Genomic DNA, 10,943 nt, shown 5'->3' with positions numbered 1-10,943 from the left:
ATGTCTCTTGCCGATTTACCGCTATCTTTTTGGGGCTATGCTTTAGAGACTGCCGCATTCACTTTAAATAGGGCTCCGTCGAAATCCGTTGAGACGACACCGTTTGAATTATGGTTAGGGAAGAAACCTAAGCTGTCGTTTCTATAAGTTTGGGGATGCGATGCTTACGTCAAGAAACTTCAACCTGAAAAGCTCGAACCCAAGTCGGAAAAATGCGTCTTCATAGGATACCCTAAAGAAACTATTGGGTATACCTTCTACCTCAGATCCGAAGGCAAGATCTTTGTTGCCAAGAATGGGTCCTTTCTAGGGATAGAGTTCCTCTCGAAAGAAGTAAGTGGGAGGAAAGTAGAACTTGATGAAGTATTACCTCTTGAACCGGAAAATGGCGCAACTCAAGAAAATGTTCCTGAGGTGCCTGCACCGACTAGAGAGGAAGTTAATGATAATGATCAAGATACTTCTGATCAAGCTCCTACTGAAATTCGTAGGTCCACAAGGACACGTTCAGCACCAGAGTGGTACGGCAACCCTGTCTTGGAAATCATGTTGTTGGACAACGGTGAACCTTCGAACTATGAAGAAGCGATGGCGGGCCCGGATTCCGACAAATGGCTAGAAGCCATGAAATCCGAGATAGGGTCCATGTATGAAAACGAAGTATGGACTTTGACTGACTTGCCCATTGAGCGGCGAGCCATAGAAAATAAATGGATCTTTAAGAAGAAGACAGACGCGGATGGTAATGTGACCATCTATAAAGCTCGGCTTTTCGCTAAGGGTTATCGACAAGTTCAAGGGGTTGACTACGATGAGACTTTCTCACCGGTAGTGAAGCTGAAGTCCGTCCGAATCATGTTAGCGATTGCCGCATTCTATGATTATGAAATATGGCAAATGGACGTCAAGATGGCATTCCTTAATGGTTTCCTTAAGGAAGAATTGTATATGATGCAGCCGTAAGGTTTTGTCGATCCTAAGAATGCTGACAAGGTGTGCAAGCTCCAACGCTCGATTTATGGGCTGGTGCAAGCATCTCTGAGTTGGAACATTCGCTTTGATGAGATGATCAAAGCGTTTGGGTTTACGCAGACTTATGGAGAAGCCTGTGTTTACAAGAAAGTGAGTGGGAGCTCTGTAGCATTTCTCATATTATATGTAGATGACATACTTTTGATGGGAAATGATATAGAGCTTTTGGACAGCATCAAGGCCTACTTGAGTAAGAGTTTTTCAATGAAGGACCTTGGAGAAGCTGCTTATATATTAGGCATCAAGATATATAGAGACATATCAAGACGCCTCATAGGTCTTTCGCAAAGCACATACCTTGATAAGATATTGAAGAAGTTCAATGTGGATCAGTCTAAGAAGGGGTTCTTGCCTGTGTTGCAAGGTGTGAAATTGAGCTCAGCTCAATGTCCAACCACGGCAGAAGATATAGAAGAGATGAGTGTCATCCCCTATGCCTCAGCCATAGGTTCTATTATGTGTGCCATGCTGTGTACCAGACCTGATCTAAACCTTGCCGTAAGTTTGGTAGGGAGGTACCAAAGTAATCCCGACAAGGAACACTGGACAGCGGTCAAGAATATCCCGAAGTACCTGAAAAGGACTAAGGAAATGTTTCTCATTTATGGAGGCGACGAAGAGCTCGTCGTAAAGGGTTACGTCGACGCTAGCTTCGACACAGATCTGGATGACTCAAAGTCACAAACCGGATACGTGTATATTTTGAATGGTGGGGCAGTAAGCTGGTGCAGTTGCAAGCAGAGTGTCGTGGCAGGATCTACATGTGAAGCGGAGTACATGGCAGCCTCGGAGGCAGCGCATGAAGAAATTTGGGTGAACGAGTTCATCACCGACCTAGGAGTCATACCCAATGCGTCGGGGCCAATCAAACTCTTCTGTGACAACACTGGAGCTATTGCACTTGCCAAGGAGCCCAGGTTTCACAAGAAGACAAGGCACATCAAGCGTCGCTTCAACTCCATTCGTGAAAATGTTCATGATGGAGACATAGATATTTGTAAAGTGCACACGGACCTGAATGTAGCAGATCCGTTGACTAAACCTCTCCCTAGAGCAAAACATGATCAACACCAGAATTCCATGGGTGTTCGATTCATCACAATGTAACTGGATTATTGACTCTAGTGCAAGTGGGAGACTGTTGGAAAGATGCCCTAGAGGCAATAATAAAAGCATTATTATTATATTTCCTTATTCATGATAATTGTCCTTTATTCATGCTATAATTGTGTTATCCGGAAATCGTAATACATGTGTGATTAATAGACACCAACATGTCCCTAGTAAGCCTCTAGTTGACTAGCTCGTTGATCAACAGATAGTCATGGTTTCCTGACTATGGACATTGGATGTCATTTATAACGAGATCACATCACTAGGAGAATGATGTGATGGACAAGACCCAATCCTAAACATAGCACAAGGTCGTATAGTTCGTTTGCTAGAGTTTTCCAATGTCAAGTATCCTTTCCTTAGACCATGAGATCGTGTAACTCCCGGATACCATAGGAGTGCTTTGGGTGTACCAAACGTCACAACGTAACTGGGTGACTATAAAGGTATACTATGGGTATCTCCGAAAGTGTCTGTTGGGTTGACACGGATCAAGACTGGGATTTGTCACTCCGTATGACAGAGAGGTATCACTGGGCCCACTCGGTAATGCATCATCATAATGAGCTCAAAGTGACCAAGTGTCTGGTCACGGGATCATGCATTACGGTACGAGTAAAGTGACTTGCCGGTAATGAGATTGAATGGGGTATTGGGATACCGACGATCGGATCTCGGGCAAGTAACATACCGATTGACAAAGGGAATTGTACACGGGGTTGCTTGAATCCTCGACATAGTGGTTCATCCGATGAGATCATCGAGGAGCATGTGGGAGCCAACATGGGTATCCAGATCCCGCTGTTGGTTATTGACCAGAGAGCGATCTCGGTCATGTCTACATGTCTCCCGAACCCGTAGGGTCTACACACTTAAGGTTCGGTGACGCTAGGGTTGTAGGGATATGTATACGCAGTAACCCGAATGTTGTTTGGAGTCCCAGATGAGATCTCGGACGTCACGAGGAGTTCCGGAATGGTCCGGAGGTAAAGAATTATATATAGGAAGTGCTATTTCGGCCGTCGAGACAAGTTTCGGGGTCACCGGTATTGTACCGGGACCACCGGAAGGGTCCCGGGGGTCCACCGGGTGGGGCCACCTATCCCGGAGGGCCCCATGGGCTGAAGTGGGAAGTAATCCAGCCCAAAGTGGGCTGGGGCGCCACTTCCCCCTAGGGCCCATGCGCCTAGGGTGGGGGAAACCCTAAAGGAAGAGTCCTAGAAGGGGAAGGCACCTCCTAGGTGCCTTGGGGAGGAGGGATTCCTGCCTTGGCCGCCACCCCCCTAGGAGATTGGATCTCCTAGGGCCGGCGCCCCCCTAGGCCCCCTATATATAGTGGGGGGAAGGGAGGACCTCTCACCTTTGCCTTTGGTGCCTCCCTCTCCCTCTCCAACAGCTCCTCCTCCTCCATAGTGCTTGGTGAAGCCCTGCCGGAGTACTGCAGCTCCATCACCACCACGCCGTCGTGCTGCTGCTGGAGCCATCTTCATCAACCTCTCCTTCCCCCTTGCTGGATCAAGAAGAAGGAGACGTTACGCTGACCGTACATGTGTTGAACACGGAGGTGCCGTCCGTTCGGCGCTAGGATCTCCGGTGATTTGGATCACGTCGAGTACGCCTTCCTCATCCCCGTTCATTGAACGCTTCCGCGCGTGATCTACAAAGGTATGTAGATGCAATCCGATCACTCGTTGCTAGATGAACTCCTAGATGGATCTTGGTGAAACCGTAGGAAATTTTTTGTTTTCTGCAACGTTCCCCAACAGTGGCATCATGAGCTAGGTCTATGCGTAGTTCTCTTGCACGAGTAGAACACAATTTGTTGTGGGCATTGATGTTGTCAACTTTCTTGCCTCTACTAGTCTTATCTTGCTTCAATGGTATTGTGGGATGAAGCGGCCCAGACCAACCTTACACGTACGCTTGCGTGAGACCGGTTCCACCGACTAACATGCACAAGTTGCATAAAGGTGGCTGGCGGGTGTCTGTCTCTCCCACTTTAGTTGGAGCGGATTCGATGAAAAGGGTCCTTATGAAGGGTAAATAGAAGTTGAAAAATCACGTTGTGGCTTTCACGTAGGTAAGAAAACGTTCTTGCTAGAACCCTACTTCAGCCACGTAAAACTTGCAACAACAATTAGGGGACGTCTAACTTGTTTTTGCAGCAAGTGCTTTGTGATATGATATGGCCAAAGTTGTGATGAATGATGAATGATCTATATGTGATGTATGAGATGTTCATGCTATTGTAATAGGAATCACGACTTGCATGTCGATGAGTATGACAACCGGCAGGAGCCATAGGAGTTGTCTATATTTTTTGTATGACCTGCGTGTCATTGAGAAACGCCATGTAAATTACTTTACTTTATTGCTAAACGCGTTAGCCATAGTAGTAGAAGTAATAGTTGGCGAGCAACTTCATGGAGACACGATGATGGAGATCATGGTGTCATGCCGGTGACAAGATGAACATGGAGCCCCAAGATGGAGATCAAAGGAGCTATGTGATATTGGCCATATCATGTCACTATTATTATTTGATTGCATGTGATGTTTATCATGTTTTTCATCTTGTTTGCTTAGAACGAAAGGTAGTAAATAAGATGATCCCTCATAATAATTTCAAGAAAGTGTTCCCCCTAACTGTGCACCATTACGACAGTTCGTTGTTTCGAAGCACCACGTGATGATTGGGTGTGATAGATTCTAACGTTCACATACAACGGGTGTAAGACGGATTTACACATGCAAAACACTTAGGTTGACTTGATGAGCCTAGCATGTACAGACATGGCCTCGGAACACAGAAGACCGAAAGGTCGAGCATGAGTCGTATAGAAGATACGATCAACATGAAGATGTTCACCGACGTTGACTAGTCCGTCTCACGTGATGATCGGACACGGCCTAGTTAACTCGGATCATGTTATACTTAGATTACAGGAGGGATGTCTATCTAAGTGGGAGTTCATTGAATAATTTGATTAGATGAACTTAGTCTAAAATCTTTACAAATATGTCTTGTAGATCAAATGGCCAACGTAGTCCTCAACTTCAACGCGTTCCTAGAGAAAACCAAGCTGAAAGACGATGGCAGCAACTACACGGACTCTGTCCGGAACCTGAGGATCATCCTCATAGCTGCCAAGAAAGATTATGTCCTACAAGCACCGCTAGGTGATGCACTTGTTCTCCCTGCAGAACAAGACGTTATGAACGCTTGGCAGGCACGTACCGATGACTACTCCCTCGTTCAGTGCGGCATGCTTTACAGCTTAGAGCCGGGGCTCCAAAAGCGTTTTGAGAGACACGGGGCATATGAGATGTTCAAAGAGCTGAAAATGGTTTTCCAAGCTCATGCCCGGGTCGAGAGATATGAAGTCTCCGACAAATTCTTCAGCTGTAAGATGGAGGAAAATAGTTCTGTCAGTGAGCACATACTCACAATGTCTGGGTTACATAACCGCTTGACTCAGCTGGGAGTTAATCTCCCAGATGACACGGTCATTGACAGAATCCTCTAGTCGCTTCCACCGAGCTACAAGAGTTTTGTGATGAACTTCAATATGCAGGGGATGGAAAAGACCATTCCTGAAGTATTTGCAATGCTGAAATCAGCAGATGTAGAAGTCAAAAAGGAACATCAAGTGTTGATGGTTAATAAAACCACTAAGTTCAAGAAAGGCAAGGGTAAGAAAACCTTCAAGAAAGACGGCAAGGGAGTTGCCGCGCCCGTAAAGCAAGCTGCCGGGAAGAAGCCAAAGAATGGACCCAAGCCCGAGACTCAGTGCTTTTATTGCAAGGAAAGTGGTCACTGGAAGTGGAACTGCCCCAAATACTTAGCGGACAAGAAGGCCGGCAAAACGAAAGGTATATGTGATATACATGTAATTGATGTGTACCTTACCAGTACTCGTAGTAGCTCCTGGGTATTTGATACCGGTGCAGTTGCTCACATTTGTAACTCAAAGCAGGAGCTGCGGAATAAGCGGAGACTGGCGAAGGACGAGGTGACGATGCGCATCGGGAATGGTTCCAAGGTCGATGTGATCGCCGTCGGCATGCTACCTCTACATTTACCTACGAGATTAGTTTTGAACCTCAATAATTGTTATTTAGTGCCAAGTTTGAGCATGAACATTGTATCAGGATGTCGTTTAATTCGAGATGGCTACTCATTTAAATCCGAGAATAATGGTTGTTCTATTTATATGAGAGATATGTTTTATGGTCATACTCCGATGTTGAATGGTTTATTCTTAATGAATCTCGAGCGTAATGCTACACATATTCATAGTGTGAATACCAAAAGATGTAAGATTGATAATGATAGTCCCACATACTTGTGGCGCTGCCGCCTTGGCCACATAGGTGTCAAACGCATGAAGAAGCTCCATGCTAATGGACTTTTAGAGTCTCTTGATTACGAATCATTTGACACGTGCGAACCATGCCTCATGGGTAAAATGACCAAGACTCCGTTCTCAGGAACAATGGAGCGAGCAACCAACTTATTGGAAATCATACATACTGATGTGTGCGGTCCAATGAGTGTTGAGGCTCGCGGTGGCTATCGTTATGTTCTCACCCTCACTGATGACTTGAGTAGATATGGGTATGTCTACTTAATGGAACACAAGTCTGAGACCTTTGAAAAGTTCAAGGAATTTCAGAGTGAGGTTGAGAATCAACGTGACAGAAAAATCAAGTTCCTACGATCAGATCGTGGAGGAGAATACTTGAGTCACGAGTTTGGCACACACTTAAGAAGATGTGGAATAGTTTCACAACTCATGCCGCCTGGAACACCTCAGCGTAATGGTGTGTCTGAACGTTGTAATCGCACTCTATTAGATATGGTGCGATCTATGATGTCTCTTGCCGATTTACCGCTATCTTTTTGGGGCTATGCTTTAGAGACTGCCGCATTCACTTTAAATAGGGCTCCGTCGAAATCCGTTGAGACGACACCGTTTGAATTATGGTTAGGGAAGAAACCTAAGCTGTCGTTTCTATAAGTTTGGGGATGCGATGCTTACGTCAAGAAACTTCAACCTGAAAAGCTCGAACCCAAGTCGGAAAAATGCGTCTTCATAGGATACCCTAAAGAAACTATTGGGTATACCTTCTACCTCAGATCCGAAGGCAAGATCTTTGTTGCCAAGAATGGGTCCTTTCTAGGGAAAGAGTTTCTCTCGAAAGAAGTAAGTGGGAGGAAAGTAGAACTTGATGAAGTATTACCTCTTGAACCGGAAAATGGCGCAACTCAAGAAAATGTTCCTGAGGTGCCTGCACCGACTAGAGAGGAAGTTAATGATAATGATCAAGATACTTCTGATCAAGCTCCTACTGAAATTTGTAGGTCCACAAGGACACGTTCCGCACCAGAGTGGTACGGCAACCCTGTCTTGGAAATCATGTTGTTGGACAACGGTGAACCTTCGAACTATGAAGAAGCGATGGCGGGCCCGGATTCCGACAAATGGCTAGAAGCCATGAAATCCGAGATAGGATCCATGTATGAAAACGAAGTATGGACTTTGACTGACTTGCCCGTTGAGCGGCGAGCCATAGAAAATAAATGGATCTTTAAGAAGAAGACAGACGCGGATGGTAATGTAACCATCTATAAAGCTTGGCTTGTCGCTAAGGGTTATCGACAAGTTCAAGGGGTTGACTACGATGAGACTTTCTCACCGATAGCGAAGCTGAAGTCCGTCCGAATCATGTTAGCGATTGCCGCATTCTATGATTATGAAATATGGCAAATGGACGTCAAAACGGCATTCCTTAATGGTTTCCTTAAGGAAGAATTGTATATGATGCAGCCGTAAGGTTTTGTCGATCCTAAGAATGCTGACAAGGTGTGCAAGCTCCAACGCTCGATTTATGGGCTGGTGCAAGCATCTCGGAGTTGGAACTTTCGCTTTGATGAGATGATCAAAGCGTTTGGGTTTACGCAGACTTATGGAGAAGCCTGTGTTTACAAGAAAGTAAGTGGGAGCTCTGTAGCATTTCTCATATTATATGTAGATGACATACTTTTGATGGGAAATGATATAGAGCTTTTGGACAACATCAAGGCCTACTTGAATAAGAGTTTTCAATGAAGGACCTTGGAGAAGCTGCTTATATATTAGGCATCAAGATATATAGAGACATATCAAGACGCCTCATAGGTCTTTCGCAAAGCACATACCTTGATAAGATATTGAAGAAGTTCAATATGGATCAGTCTAAGAAGGGGTTCTTGCCTGTGTTGCAAGGTGTGAAATTGAGCTCAGCTCAATGTCCGACCACGGCAGAAGTTATAGAAGAGATGAGTGTCATCCCCTATGCCTCAGCCATAGGTTCTATTATGTATGCCATGCTATGTACCAGACCTGATCTAAACCTTGCCGTAAGTTTGGTAGGAAGGTACCAAAGTAATCCCGGCAAGGAACACTGGACAGCGGTCAAGAATATCCTGAAGTACCTGAAAAGGACTAAGGAAATGTTTCTCGGTTATGGAGGTGACGAAGAGCTCGTCGTAAAGGGTTACGTCGACGCTAGCTTCGACAAAGATCTGGATGACTCAAAGTCACAAACCGGATACATGTATATTTTGAATGGTGGGGCAGTAAGCTGGTGCAGTTGCAAGCCGAGCGTCGTGGCAGGATCTACATGTGAAGCGGAGTACATGGCAGCCTTGGAGGCAGTGCATGAAGCAATTTGGGTGAAGGAGTTCATCACCGACCTAGGAGTCATACCCAATGCGTCGGGGCCAATCAAACTCTTCTGTGACAACACTGGAGCTATTGCACTTGCCAAGGAGCCCAGGTTTCACAAGAAGACAAGGGACATCAAGCGTCGCTTCAACTCCATTCGTGAAAATGTTCATGATGGAGACATAGATATTTGTAAAGTGCACACGGACCTGAATGTAGCAGATCCGTTGACTAAACCTCTCCCTAGAGCAAAACATGATCAACACCAGAATTCCATGGGTGTTCGATTCATCACAATGTAACTGGATTATTGACTCTAGTGCAAGTGGGAGACTGTTGGAAATATGCCCTAGAGGCAATAATAAAAGCATTATTATTATATTTCCTTATTCATGATAATTGTCCTTTATTCATGCTATAATTGTGTTATCCGGAAATCGTAATACATGTGTGATTAATAGACACCAACATGTCCCTAGTAAGCCTCTAGTTGACTAGCTCGTTGATCAACAGATAGTCATGGTTTCCTGACTATGGACATTGGATGTCATTGATAACGAGATCACATCATTAGGAGAATGATGTGATGGACAAGACCCAATCCTAAACATAGCACAAGATCGTATAGTTCGTTTGCTAGAGTTTTCCAATGTCAAGTATCCTTTCCTTAGACCATGAGATTGTGTAACTCCCGGATACCGTAGGAGTGCTTTAGGTGTACCAAACGTCACAACGTAACTGGGTGACTATAAAGGTATACTACGGGTATCTCCGAAAGTGTCTGTTGGGTTGACACGGATCAAGACTGGGATTTGTCACTCCGTATAACGGAGAGGTATCACTGGGCCCACTCGGTAATGCATCATCATAATGAGCTCAAAGTGACCAAGTGTCTGGTCACGGGATCATGCATTATGGTACGAGTAAAATGACTTGCCGGTAACGAGATTGAACGAGGTATTGGGATACCGACGATCGGATCTCGGGCAAGTAACATACCGATTGACAAAGGGAATTGTATACGGGGTTGCTTGAATCCTCGACATAGTGGTTCATCCGATGAGATCATCGAGGAGCATGTGGGAGCCAACATGGGTATCCAGATCCCGATGTTGGTTATTGACCAGAGAGCGATCTCGGTCATGTCTACATGTCTCCCGAACCTGTAGGGTCTACACACTTAAGGTTCAGTCATGCTAGGGTTGTAGGGATATGTATATGCAGTAACCCGAATGTTGTTTGGAGTCCCGGATGAGATCCCGGACGTCAGGAGGAGTTCCGGAATGGTCCGGAGGTAAAGAATTATATATAGGAAGTGATATTTCGGCCGTCGGGACAAGTTTCGGGGTCACCGGTATTGTACCGGGACCACCGGAAGGGTCCCGGGGGTCCACCCGGTGGGGCCACCTATCCCGGAGGGCCCCATGGGCTGAAGTGGGAAGGGATCCAGCCCAAAGTGGGCTGGGGCACCACTTCCCCCTAGGGCCCATGCGCCTAGGGTGGGGGAAACCCTAAAGGAAGAGTCCTAGAAGGGGAAGGCACCTCCTAGGTGCCTTGGGGAGGAGGGATTCCTCCCTTGGCCGCCTCCCCCCTAGGAGATTGGATCGCCTAGGGCCGGCGCCCCCCCTAGCCCCCTATATATAGTGGGGGGAAGGGAGGACCTCTCACCTTTGCCTTTGGTGCCTCCCTCTCCCTCTTCAACACCTCCTCCTCCTCCATAGTGCTTGGCGAAGCCCTGCCGGAGTACTGCAGCTCCATCACCACCACGCCATCGTGCTGCTGCTGGAGCCATCTTCCTCAACCTCTCCTTCCCCCTTGCTGGATCAAGAAGAAGGAGACGTTACACTGACCGTACGTGTGTTGAACACGGAGGTGCCGTCCGTTCGGCACTAGGATCTCCGGTGATTTGGATCACGTCGAGTACGCCTTCCTCATCCCCGTTCTTTGAACGCTTCCGCGCGTGATCTACAAAGGGATGTAGATGCAATCCGATCACTCGTTGCTAGATGAACTCCTAGATGGATCTTGGTGAAACCATAGGAAATTTTTTGTTTTCTGCAACGTTACCCAACAGATAGTGGGGTACCT

Source organism: Triticum aestivum, chromosome 6A (genome assembly GCF_018294505.1).
Source record: "Triticum aestivum cultivar Chinese Spring chromosome 6A, IWGSC CS RefSeq v2.1, whole genome shotgun sequence".
In the NCBI taxonomy this organism is placed as follows: Eukaryota; Viridiplantae; Streptophyta; class Magnoliopsida; order Poales; family Poaceae; genus Triticum; species Triticum aestivum.
This window is presented reverse-complemented; position numbering follows the sequence as displayed.